Source organism: Meles meles, chromosome 1 (assembly GCF_922984935.1).
Source record: "Meles meles chromosome 1, mMelMel3.1 paternal haplotype, whole genome shotgun sequence".
In the NCBI taxonomy this organism is placed as follows: Eukaryota; Metazoa; Chordata; class Mammalia; order Carnivora; family Mustelidae; genus Meles; species Meles meles.
Window position 1 is genome coordinate 89,261,046 of NC_060066.1, and position 14,664 is coordinate 89,275,709.

Genomic DNA, 14,664 nt, shown 5'->3' on the forward strand with positions numbered 1-14,664 from the left:
AGCGACATGATAAAATATAAAGTTTAAACATCTTAAACAAGTATTATAGTATCTTCATTCTAATCTGCATCTCAAAATATAGATGATCAGCTCATTTTGAAATCTTTAGAATCACAGATTTGTTTAATGAATTGGATGTCAATCCTTGTTATGGGTAGTATTAATTATCTTGGTGAGTGTAGTATACTCAGAGTTACTAGGTTTTTAGAGAGCTTTATACCTATATCTTAAGATAGTATAGCTGTGCTCATGTCTTCATTCATTCAATAAACATCTGGTGAAGCTTTCTCAGGATGCTGGTTCTCTACTAGGAGGTCAGGCTACAATTTCTAATGCAACACATTTCCTGCCCTGAGGAGATCTTAGTCTAGGAGAAGAGGAGGAAAATAAGAGAACCTGGATTATTGTGGTAAAAGTATTTGAAAGTGCTGTAGAAACATGTAGAAGAAGGACAGTGAAATAAGGCACTGGAGGGAATCCAGGAAGATTTCTCAGGTGAATATCTATTGATTAGACATAGAACAAGGACAAAGAGACAAATGGATATTTGGAAAAGAAGGACATCTTTGGGCAAATATTTGCAGATGGTACAGCTAGACAAGTCAATGGGAGATAGTCCATTTTGGATCTAAGGTGATAAGCTAAGGATTGTATTCTGGAAGACATGGGAAGCTCCTAATAGGTTTTCAGAAAGGAAGTGTCATGATCAACCTATTGGTTTTGAAAATCATTTCGAAACATTGTGAGAGAAAGACTATGGGGAAAGTGCTGAATATGAACCCTCTAGGAAGCAAATAGTGTTGAAGCTTGAATGAGACACTGGAAATCGAATTATTGGAAAAAGCACATGTAAAGATATGAAATTTTCATTTCTTGGGTTTAAAGGTATTTCAAATTCAAGGTGTGGGATGAGTTAGAGGGAGGAGCTCATGATAAATATAAGGTTTCTGGAATATAGGAGGGAAAGATGAAAACTATGAATGTGATATATTTGAGAGCCTATGGGGTATCAAGATGGAGATTTCTAGTAGATGGTTAGGTGTTTGTATCTGGCATTTGAGAATATTAAGTTGGAGACACAGATTTAGGAGTCTCAAAAAGTGTTTAAACTAAGAGTAAGTAAGTGAGAGAACACACTGGGTGGTAAAGGGAAAGTTTTAAGGACGAATTCATTGGGATAAACCGCATTTCAGAGGAGAGTGGAGTAAGAGGAAAAGAAGACAGGAAAACCAAAAGAGGATGATGCCATGGAAGTTAAGGAGGCAAAGGGGTTTCACAAAGAAGGGTGTGGTCAACAATGCACAGTACCCTTAGAGAAGTTAGAGATTTAAGGGGGGAAAAAAGATATACATGGGATTTGATAAAATTGGATAATCATTGTTGACCTCAGAGAGACAGTGTAAGTGAGGTAATAGATTCTGAATCAAGATTCTGATGAGGTATGGGATGACTGAGAAGGGAGTTAAGTAGGCACAATTACTGATAGTATGCTATGAGTTACATTAACACCTGATAAAGAAGTTTGCCTTACATGGGAATTCAGAAAAGTGACTAAGGAGCACAACTGGTAGCTCGATGCTATTAGAAGAGCAAGGAAGATTTCAGAAGATAACATTTGATTTAAGCTTTGAAATAGAAGAGTAAGATTTTTATAGAAAAGGAAGTAGAAGGGATAGTTCAAGTGGGAAACAAAATGATATTAACATACATGTGATGCTAAAAACACAATACAAAATGTTGGCTTGCATCCAAATCACCTGGAGGGTTTGTTAAAACGTATCTAACATTACTAACTCAACATGTCTGGGGTGGACCTTCAGAAATCTCATTTCTAACAAGTTTCCAAGGTGATGCTGATGTTGCTGGTTTGTAGACCATACTTTAAGAACAAGTCTGAGAGGAAATAAGTGATGCATAAAGGAGTAGCCGGAGAAGAGGCTCAAAGAAAGTTTGGGGTCAGATGAAAGAAGAGCTTGACTATTTGGCCATTTTTGTTCCTTAGAAAGTGGAAACAGCAAAGTTTTGGACAGTAATATGATTCAAATTTCACTCTTACATGTTTCATTTGCTAATTTTTGGAAGGATTCATTCATTTATGTGCATGAATTTGCTTTACAAATATTTACTGAATACTGTGGAAATTATGGTGCCAGATAAGGAGAACTTTTAGGAGTTTACTACAATAATTTTTCTCTAGGTTAATGCTGTTAGTTAGAAACCATAAGAAAATGATAAGATGGGCTCAAGAGGTTTTTTTTTTAAATAAAAATAATTTATTCATTGGGCTTCTGCAGAATAATTAGATACTAGCCATTTCTTCTTTTTTAAAAGTTTTTAATTCCAATATAGTCAATATACAGTGTTACAGTAGCTTCAGGTGTACAGCACAGTGATTCATCAATTTCACACACCATCAGGTGCTCATCGCAAGTGCCCTCCTTAATCCCCACCATCTTTTTCATCTATTCCCCCACCTACCAAGAGTTATTTTGAAGGAAGAATGGATGAGCCAACGATGAATGTAAAGTTTCGTAACTGAAAGGATGATTATGCCATTAAGAGAAACATGAATATCCACAAGAGGAGAAGCTAACTTCTGGAAAGGATTCATTCTTTCAAATATTACATCACATGGCATTTTATTAGGGGCCCGCTAAATTTAAAGTACTTGTGGGGCATCCAGGTTAAAATGTCCCTAAGGCAGTAGAACTGAGGAGAGAAATTAAGCCTAGCTCATAGCTGAAGCCATAGGAATGGAGATGCTCACCAGAGCTTGAAGAGCTTAAAGTATTGTGAGTTGTGGAGTTATATACCACAACTTAAGATTTCAGGTCCAAAGCAGGCCAGGTGTTGCAGGTTCTAGGATAAGGCCATGGAAGTGTGGAATGGAGGTTGAAATGGAACAAGGCAAAAGACATTTAACTTGAGGAAGTCAAGGAATTCAAACTAGGTTTTTGGATAATCTGATAGACATTGAACTTGCCCAAGAAAAAAGCTAAAGAGAGAGATTGAGTGAATTGTTCAAGTGTTAAATGAACTCTGGACAGTGACCAAAGAGAGAGCATGTGATAGTGACATGGAGGAACAGAGTATCATGTATTCACAGGAGTTTGAGCTCATATTGGACACATATTTATTTAAGAGGGAGGCAAGGGTGGAAGCAGCAAGAAAAATCCTAACTGTTCTTTCCCAAGCTACCCCTCATTCCTCAAATGCTATGGAACATTGGAGCTTGAGAAAAAGCAGCTCTTTTTGGAAGGGCCACATGGAGAGAGAGGTTAAGAGTCCATGTGATCTAGCAACCTAGGAATGCTAGAAGGGTGTTTTGTGAAAAATTCATGGCTAGAGGTTTAGGAGAGGAGTCCTCAAGACAGGAGTTTCAGTGAAAGAGTAGGCAAAAAGGGCAGGGTTGGAAGGATAAATACAGTATTTAAATGATTGACTGGTCAGGACAGGCAAGTGGAGAGGCATACATTTTGAGGGATGCCTCAGTATAACTACCAGACATGAGAATTTGTTTAAACTCACCTGTCCATTTCATTTTTCTGCTACATCCTCAACAATATTTAGTGTTTTTCAAATGATACAAGTTTGAACCATTTTTTAAAAGTGCATATTTAAATTGTCCTTAAGATTCTGAGTTTCATGGAAAGCTATTGCAAAACCTATGAGAATATAGTGGATTTAGAGTGCTTTGTTTTATAATTCAAGAAATTTAAATGTGTTCCTAGAGACATGGAATTCTTCTGTAACTTGGATGATATTTACTTACTTTTCCATTATTACTTAAAAACAAACAATTGGAGGGGCACCTGGGTGACTCAGTCAGCGTCTGCCTTTGGCTTAGGTCATGATCCCAGGGTCCTGGGATGGAGCCCCAACTTGGGCCTCCTGCTCAGAGGAGAGCCTGCTTTTTCTCTCCCTCTGCCACTCACCCTGCTTATGCTCTCTGTCTTTGTCAAACAAATTTAAAAACAGAAAAATCTTTAAAAAAAATAAAAACAAACCCAAAAACAATAGTGAGGGGGGCTGGATGGCTCAATTGGTTAAGTGTCCAATTTTTGGTTTCAGCTCAGGTCAGGGTCTTGGGTTGTGAGCTTGAGTCGTTCTCTGGGCTCCATGCTGAGTATGGAGCAAGATTCTCTCTCTCCCTTTCCCTCTGTCTCCCAACCTCCCACCTACCCAGCTTGTGTGCATACTTGAGGGTTCTTTCTTTAAAAAAAAAAAAAAAAAAAAGCATGGGAAAGATCTGAAAATGATACAAGAAAATATACCAGTTTCTTTTCTTTCTTTTTTTTTTTTTAAGATTTTATTCATTTATTTGACAGACAGAGATCACAAGTAGGCAGAGAGGCAGGCAGAGAGAGAGAGGAAGGGAAGCAGGCTCCCTGCTGAGCAGAGAGCCCGATGTGGGGCTTGATCCCAGGACCCCGGGATCATGACCGGAGCTGAAGGCTGAGGCTTTAACCCACTGAGCCACCCAGGTGCCCCAATATACCAGTTTCTAAGGTGATTTTATATAATCCATTGAAATGATAGCATATTATTTTAATTTTATTTTCCCTTGGTTTATCATCAGTATTTCTTTATGAACCTTACTCCATTTTTTATCCCATCTCCCAGAACTCTTTTGTGGAGTAGTTGCAACTGCAAGTTGGGTTTACAAACTCCACTGGTTTAAAAGGTCAACATGTAAATGAACTAATTAGGTCAATGCAAATCACTGTAGCACTTTCTGTTACAAACCTCACACCTTTTAAATTCTTTCTGAATTAAATAATGAGCCATATTGTTAACAGAACTAGCATAACATAAAAAAAAGATATTAAATACTTAAGATTCCTAGATAAACAGAAAACTCATTTGCAGATATTTTACAATGATAAAATAATGCATAAAATTATAAGATTTACACAGTACAATATTTACAAAATGGAAATGTAACCTTAGTGCTGAGAAGAACAGGAAATTATAAAATGGAACTGAAAGGACTCAAGGAAATGGAAACAATTCTCCATTTGTCTAAAAAAGACTTTCTCTTTCAGCTTTCTAAAAAAACAGTTTCTTAAAACAACAAATGAACAGACAACAAACTAAAGTATCCCAGCTCCAAACAGTATAAAGATTTCTATCGTCTTAAGTATCTCTATTATTTAGCAATATTGAGATTTTGTTGCATTAATCACTTTGGCTATTAGTAATTTTGCATGCCATAAAGCAGAACATATGTGTATATATAATGCATAAATTTATATATATGTATAAATATCTGTGTAGATATAGCTGAGCTATATACTGGCTTGAGGACAGATAATATAAAAAACAACTCTTCAATCCTTTTGGCTGCAGTATGGAGAGCTAACTGTTAAACAGGCCCCTCTTCTCCATGGTTTTTGCTTTCTGCGGTTTCAGCTACCTGTGGTCAACCAAGGGCCGGAAAGAGATGATTCACTAGTAGCCTAATGCTATGTAACAATGTCTACATGGTTCACCTCACTTCATCTCATCACACAGGCATTTTATCATCTCGCATCACCACAAGGAGTGAGTATAGTGTAATAAGATATTTTGAGAGAGAGACCACATTCACTCAACTTTTATTACAGGGTTATAATTATTTCATTTTATTTTCAGTTATTATTCTTAACCTTTACTCTGCCTTATTTATAAATTAAGCTTTATCATAGGTGTGTGTGTATAGGAAAAATGTAGTATGTATAGGGTTTAGTACTATCCGTGCTTTCAGGCATCCACTGGGGTTCTTGGAAAGTATCCCCCGTGGTAAAGAGGAGATCACTTAGTCAAGAATCCTAAATTACTTTAGTTCTTAGGATATTTCTAAGGATGGATATTAAATTTAACTATTTGCAACTCATGGGTAGATTATAGATCAATTTTAATATCTGCAAAATAGGTTTTTTATGTTGAGAAAGTGGAGTAAATAAAATACTAATACTAATTTCTATTTCTGGTATTATATATAAGCTGTTGAATAAATCCCATTCTTAGCCTTGTGTCAGAACTAGGAGTAGGAAACCCCTTTCCTTTTCTTTTCCTACTTCAAGCATTTCAAAGACACCAGATGCCTCAATTCTGAAAATAATACTGAAATTTTTTATTTTGATATACAAGTGGATTCATCCCTAAAAATATAATAAAATGGACGTAATTTTCTTCATGGATCTACCAATATATGAGTTCTCTATAGAAGTTTCATTTCTTTTAAAGTCGAGTATTTTTATTTTTAAAATATAGTGAGATTTTAAAAAGAATAACAAATGAGAGAGTAACTTATAATATATTAATTCATGCAACAGCAGCTGCCTCTTGCTATTAGAGTGTGCTTATGTTCTCAGTTTGGGTGAGAGAGCTCATGTGAGCACACTTCTCTTGTAAAAGAGACAGCTGCTGCTGCATGTATTAATACATATCAAATGGCTCCAGAGTAAACAAAATGCTATAAATTACTTGAAGCCTTGTGCTGACGTCATGAACCCTGAAACGACAGGAGAGCTGATGAGGTTCTTTTCCTTTTATGTGACATCACTGCAATAACAGAGCCAGGGAATGGATTTCAATACCTTGTTTTCATTTGTTGGCCTAAAGAGGTCATCCACAATACCATTTCAATTCTTCTTAGCTGATTCACAGAAAGAGTAGAGCTGCCTTATTTTAAGAAGTTCAGTTTGTATGCTTGAACCTTCACTTTTTTGGAGGGAGGGGTGGGGAGGTGGTCCTTCCCTGATACATTCTCTGGTCCTTGCTAAATGCTGGTACCCATAGAATTCCCAGTGCTCAATCACAGCTGACCCATTCTCTCAGAAACCGTGATGTGCATGGGAGACAACAAACAAACCAACCAATGAACAAAATGAAGCAATTGGCAAAGTAACTGATGCACCTAAGGGAAATCCTTTAAGTTAGTCTACCCAGACCCTTCAGTGTAAGGCTCTGGAATGCAGGCTGGTCAGCTGATGTCCTGTTGCCAATGTCATCATCTTGCTTGTATGTTTGTGAAGGTATTCTTGAAAGCATGGTGAGTTTTTAACTATACTGATAACTTACATTTATATTGTTTACTATATGAAATATACTATTTTTGACAATTATACAAAACTAGGCAAGTATATCATAATATTTATATTCACAGGCAATTTAAGAACCTATTTAAGCCTTCTAAAAGAACATTTCCCATTTATATTACATTAAGAATGAACACATTAAATCTTAGAGGAAAAAAATAAATGTTTTTCAGACACTTTGCATTTCTATTCAGTATTTTGGTAAAGGAAAATCTCTTTTTTCAGTCCTCTTATAAGTATTTTAATAAATTTACTTAATAAAACAAGTTAAATTCATGATTTTATACAGGTAAACACATATATTTGTTAATATTAAGGTGTTTGTAGAATTAGATAAAGAAGTCTGTTTGTATCTGACCTCTTTTTGTTAATCAGGATTGGGAGTTCTAATTGGCTTAGGGGAAATTTTGTATCCTGGTAACCTCCAGACATCCTAGATACACTAAAGCTTATGGTTCAAGGAGAGACCATTATTAAAGATAAAAAGAAGTATCTGATTTGAAATAATTCCTAGACCTCTTTACTATATAAAGGTCGGTCCTTTTCTTTTCTTTCTTTCCCTCTTTCTTTTTCTTTCTTTCTTTCCTCTTTCTTTCTTTCTTTCAAAAAGCAATGAATAAATTAGAAACCATATCTTTGTTCTAAGAGCCTAATTCCAAAGACATCCTAATAGAATGTCATAGGTCATGTGTAAAGCATTGTAATGCAGATCTGCAAATCTATATTGCACAGAGACGTGAGCCTCCACTGCTACAGATGAGTGCAGACCCATCCCTTTAATGGCCAGGGAAAGTAACGAATCCCCTACCCTAATTTCCTCTTGGAAATACTCTGCAGAAGCTTCCTTGAAGCTGCAAACTTAACCAAACTCTCCTAAATTGCAAATGTCTTTACGATTCTATTCTATTATCCTTCAAGTGTTACAGAAGACCATTTCAGATGTTACATTAATTACATATAGAGACACATTGCCTTATTCATATTGAGTCAAGGCCAAATAACAAAAGGAATCATTTCTGATGCTTGCAATGAGATCTGTCTCCTAATCAGAAATGGACGTTAGAAATCATTTCATTCAATCTCCTTATTTCTTATATGAGGAAACTGAGGTCCAGTGCGGTGAAATAATTTAATCAGAGGTCAAGTTTTTCTTACTGGATATTCTCTTCATTTGTAGTTTTTCATGAACTCCCAATAGTTTTTTTTTTTTTTTTTTAGAAAATAATAATAACCAAGAAAAGATATGACAAGCTTTGCCTGATGTTGGTTAAAGAACAGATATCATTTTCTGTGCTGGTTGTTTTTAGTTTTGTTTTTTCATCATTGCTATGCAAAAAAAAAACCTTGAAAAGGGGTATCCCGTCTGCACTGAGAGACCCTGCATAAATAAATAACAGCCCTCACCCTAAAGGATAATGCATACTATTACAAAGATATATTTAATAGGTGCCAATTTCTTAATAAAATATTTGGCTAGTCAGTAATTTACGAGCAAGACCAATGATGAAGTGTGACCCTACCTCATGTAAAATAACAATGATTCACAAAACTTTGTTCACAGAGTTTTCTGAGTGATTTGTATTAGAAAATAGAAAAAAATAACAATTATTTTCAAATGAATTGCTATAAGCAGTGTTCCTTTTCTTTTTTAATTGATTACTGAATTAATTTAGAATGCTTCCCCAAAACAAAAGTATGTGATTTCTTTAAAAAACAGACAAACCATACTTTTATGCATCACTTTTATTTTCTAAATTCCCTACTTATCTATCTGGGAATTTGAAGGGCAAGTGAAATGGAGGAAGGATAACTTGGGAACAGCCTACAGAACCTATAGAAAGGCTATTAGAATCATCAGGATAGCGCATGGCAACTTGGGTGCATAAACTTCAAAGTACTTACATTTTTTTAACAAGGTAGAAGCGCAGAGTTCCTGGCTCCTATTGGTGCTTATGGTGGGCAGAAAAGTTCTGCCCCACCAAAGAGGCGGGCATTATGAAGAGGATTAGAAAGGATTTCAAGAAAAGGGTGATGTGGGGGAGGGGAATGTCACCCTGCACAGAAAAAAAAAAAAAATCAACAAAGGGGAAGAGAGAGCCTGCCAGCTGCCCAGCTCCATTTCATGTTGAGAGGCTCCCCAGCTGTTCCCTGAAGGCTCCAATGGGAATCCCTAGACACTGTTGTGCTCTTTTCCAAAGACTCCCATCACCAAGTGCCTGTTTCTCCCCAAAAGGGATAACAGTTGGAAGGAAATGTGGGCATGAAGATGTAACATGTACTTCAGGTGGGATTTATGTAGATTCACCAAGATGTTTGGGAGATTAAAATGAATTTAGAACTATGTGACATACCCCGAGTCCTTGGAAATTCTCTATGTTTGGAAAATTACCTGAATCTCAATAATTTTTCACTATTGTGCGTAGTACTGTTTTATAAGAAATATACAAATATATTTGAAAATATTCTGTTTGAGAATGGAATATTTCCATTGATAATCCGATTGTCTTGTAACACTATAGCAATGACAATTTGTTAGTAGTTAGTACAACTAACATTACTATAGATTATCTAGTGATTTCTAGACAAAAGCAATTGGTGAATATGCCCATGGCAGGGGGTAGGGGTAGTGGGGGGAAAAAAGAGAAAAGCTCCCTTCTCCCCAGTAAAAGGACTTGGATGGGTGATAAAGTTAATTTACTAAGGGTAGATATATATAGATTGCTCTTCTGGGACTACCTACACATTAGCAGTCCTTTTGTTAGCTCTGAGATTATTTATTATTGATTCAGTTTCTACAGAAACCAATATTATAAAGTGCTGAGTCCATCAGAAATTGAATACTATTTACTATTATTTTTTAGACCTTACATTTAAAGTTGCTTCTATTATAGATTTTAAACTTCTAAAATTTATATCTTTAAGTATGATATAACATTTTAAGAAATATTGAGTGATAAATGCATGCTATTGTTAGTTAAAATTTTTATTGTCTTCTTGGTAATTAAACTATAGAAAATAAGTCATTGTTTTAATTTGGGTTAGAGGAACAAAGTGGCTTAGTCCAATTGAGAAATTAATTATAACTCTCTGGAACAGAGAGTCTTTCCCTTGAAGCCAAATTTTAAAATGCTGTCTTTCTCCAATATTAGGTCACTTTAAGCTGTTGTTTGGTGGCATGTATTTCTCTTTATAGTTCTTACAGATATTTATGAAATCTCATAGAAAAAAGCTTCTCTATATTACCTAGTGAAGGTTTGAAGGTCCAGATTTTTCATTTGGTAATTCTTATTTCATAGTTGGGAAAACTGTAGCACCCAAAAGTTAGGTGAGTTCATCCAAGACATTCAATTACTGAACTTGGAACAGGAGCCCAAGTCTTTAACTCTCCTAAGAATTCTGTAATCTATCCTTGACAATCCTCAGGGGATTCTTTTCCTTGCTGCAGGAAGAATTAGTTATATACCCTTAGAATTAGTTATATACTCTTATTGAAGTCACCCAAGTGTGACTTCAGGTTGGCTTTGATTTTGGAAAACTATAGGTAAGCTTAGAAAGTTACCCTGTTAGTTTCTTTAAAGAGCCTTATGGAAGGATTTGTTGAAGAGCAGAATGGTAGAGTAGAAGGACCATAGGATTTAGAATCAGGCAGAGCTGGGTTGGTTAGGACCCTGTTTTTTTGTTTGTTTAAAATTTTTTTAAATTTTATGTCTTACAGTCATTGAGGAGAAATGACTGAAATCTGCTAAGATTGTTTCCCCATAGCTATGTCTATGGGGAACCCATATCCACTTGCTATGGTGAATGTCTAATTGAAATATTTCTTCACTTCCTGATTGAGCTTCTTGGTCAATCCTTAGGTACCCTCTAGGATGTGAGTCACTTGGGGGACACAAGTGAAAATGTTTAACCCAACTCTCAGAGTAAGTGCCACACTCTGGCCTCATTTTAGGCTTCACTCTGCCAGCCTAGCGGGCTTATGAACTCTTAAATCCCCTCCTGGTGCATTAAGAATTGATATTTGGTGATTAAAAACAGCATCCCAAACTACCTTTCTGCTTGGGCTGTTTTAAGGGTAATTGCTTATAGTGGCCTAAATAAAGCACACCAAATCCTAAACAGCAGTCAGATTATTAGTTCTGCAACATGAAGAGTAAGTAAGTAGATGGTGAAAACCATGAGAGAATTCTGAAGAGAGTTTTGAATGGGCTGTATTTATGCTAGTATGAATTGTTATTTTTATTTTTAAAAAGATTTTATTTATTTATTTGACAGGGAAAGGGGTCAAAAGTAGGCAAAGAGGCAGGCAGAGAAAGAGGGGGGAAGCAGAGCCGAATGTGGAGCTTGATCCCATGATCTTGGATCCCAGGACCCTGAGATCATGACCTGAGCTGAAGGCAGAGGCTTAACCCACTGAGCCACCCAGGTGCCCAGAATTGTCATTTAAAAAAAAAAATATATATAGACACTAGTGGGCTGATTACAATGTAATTAATTTATCAGTGCTACTAAATTTATATAGCATTTTGTCTTCTTCTCAACATATACTGGAAGAACAATTACCATAATGTGGTGTGTGATCCATGAAACTGTTATGGTTTTACTTTTGCTTCTTTCATTGAAAAAATGTGAGACCCAATAGTATTGAAGAGAAAATTTTAGCCTAGAGTTCTAGAGATGTTGGTTTGAATCCTGGTCCTGCCGCTTACAAATCACATGACTGTCATCAACTTTCTTTTCCTTTGGTATTTTTTTCCTTACTAGGGAAAATAACTAAATAAAAGTTTTTTATTCATATCATTAATATTTATAGTATATGAGAAAATTCTGTGATAAGTAAATTATCAAAGTAGTCTTATCCAAATAGAGTGATAAGCTTTATTTGGGACTGAAAATTGAACAAGTTAAGTGGTTCTGAAAAATTATTTGTACATTACTTTTAACATTTCAAATTCATTTTTATTGAGTACTCTACTCAGTGATGAGCGAGGCAGTTAGAATCAAAGGCTAAATTATTACTTTAAGAAAATTCTGGTATTTTAGCCATAATTACAAAATAAAATTTTCAATTCAAATTGATTTTTAATGCCTAAATCAAGCATTCCCCGCACCCTATCCAGAGGCCTCTTGCTATTTTCCATATGACCATATCATCCATAGATGGGCCAGACTTTGTCAATGACTTACATCATAATATAAATATCACTTGTTTATGTATGTATATGTGCAGTAAATATGACTTTCTAATATCTCCATTTAAAAGTCTTCAAGGCTGAGTATAAACACTATAATCTAATAATTCTTGTCAGAAATTCACAGTGCTAAGGCAACTGGTGTAGAAAGTTAAGAAAATATTACTTGTTTCACATTTGATACTGATGTCTTACATACCTGAAATGCTCTCAGCACTTTACATATATTAACTCAATTAGAACCCATGACAACTCAGATGAGGTGGGTACTATTATTTTTCCCCTTCTTAGAGATGAGAAAATTTTAGCACAGAGAAATTAACAATTTGGCCCAAGCAGCTTCTACGTGGTATAGCAAGGGTTTCACTCAGTTTGGTTGCTGAGTCTGTCCTCTTAATTGCAATGTTCTGACTTATTGAATACTCACAATCAGCCAGATCCTGGGGGCTCTAAATTCATTACTGATAAAAAGCCACAATCCCCAAAGTAACCCAGCTGATGAGTGGAAGAGCTGAGTCTAATCGATGTCTGTCTAACTTTGATTAAGCCTCTGTGTGTGTGTGTGTGTGTGTGTGTGTGTGTGTGTGTGTGTGTGTTTAATAACTGCTTTATTGAGATATCCTTCTCATACCATAAAATCTACCCTTTTATAAATCTACGATTCAGTGATTTTTAGGATATTCACAGTTGTTCAATCATTACAGTGTTGTGATTTTATAGTATTTTTATCACCCCCCAAAAGAAACCTTGTATGCATTTGCAGTCACTCCTGTTTCTCCTTTCGCCTAGCCCCTGGAAAGCACTAATCTACTTTCTTCCTATATGAATTTGCCTATTATGAAGTTTCATGTAAATGAAATACAGTATGTGGTTTTGTGTGCATGTGTGTGTGTGACTGGCTGAATTCATGTTAGTGTAATGTGTTGGAGGTTGATCCATGTTGTAGCATGCATTCTTTTTCATTGTTAAGTAATACTCCATAATAGAGATTAAAAAACAGTTTGCTTATCTATTCATCAGTTGATGGACATTTGGATTGTTTCTACTTTTCAGTGATTTTGAAAAACTGTGCTATGAGCATTTGTTTATACATCTTTGTGTGAACACATGCTTTTATATGTCTTGGTGATATATCTAGGAGTAACATTTCTGGATCATATGGCTACTCTATGTTTAACTTTTGGAGGAATTTTCAAAAAGTCCACAGAATCTATACCATTTTACATTCCCACCAGCAGTGTATGAGCATTCTACCTTCTCTACATTCTTGCCAACACTTGTTATTCTTCTACTTCTTTTTTTTTTTTAATTATAGCCAAACCGGTGAGAATGAAGGAGCATTGCATTATGGTTCTGTGCACTTCCCTGATACCAAACGGTGTTGACGATCCTTTCATCAATAGAAATGCCTATTCAGATCTTTTACCCATGTTATAATTGGGTTATTTGTCTTTTTTATTGTTGAGTTGTAAGAATTAGTTATATATTCTGGTTACAAGTCCCTTATCAGATATACAGTTTGTAAATTCTTTTTTTCCATTCTATGGTACTGTCTTTTCATTTTCTTTTCTTTAAATTTTATTTATTTATTTTCATTTTCTTAATGGTGCCCTTTGACCCTCAAAGCTTCTTAATTTGATGAAGTACAATGTATTTTTTTCTTGCTTGTGCTTTTGTTGTCATATCTATGAAACTGTCACCTAACTGAAGGCCACAAAAATTTTATGTTTTTAGGAGCTTTATAATTTTCATTCTTATATTTAAAACCTGTGGTGTTCGTTTGCTTTTTTAGACAGTATGAAGTTTTAGAACTTTTGACAGAAACACAAGTCTTCTAAGTCCCTTTTATTCTCTACAGTGGAGGGTCAGATGTTTCTAACAACTATTTTGTCCCTTATTAAGGCTTACCCTGGCTTTCTGGGTTATTTTACCGTAGTTTCGAAGGGAGCTTCAAAATTCCACGTTCTGGTGAGTATTGTCCCATCCATTTTCCTTCTCCAAAAAGTAAGAAGGACACGACTAACCAAAGCAAGGCCTAAACTTTTGATTGGCTCATGACGCTTTTCCATTGTAAATTCTTGGTTCTGCATCTACATTTACTCTTCAACTTTGAGGAAGATAAACAGTGGCAGATGTTCCTGGGCTGCCTGGTGCTTGCAAGAGGCTCTCGATGCCTGGCATAGCGAATGCCACTGGGCTCTCTGTGGTGTACGTTGGAATACCTGTCACGGGGAGCGGAGGCAGACAGAAAGGTTAACAAATTAGAACACTAATCATTTTCTCATGTTTAAATCTTTCTGAACATGCCATTTAGAGAAGTCCTTACCAGTGATCAGCTGCACGAATGTGTGAACATTTCAAAGGGTCAGAATGACCCTGTGGATTTATCTATG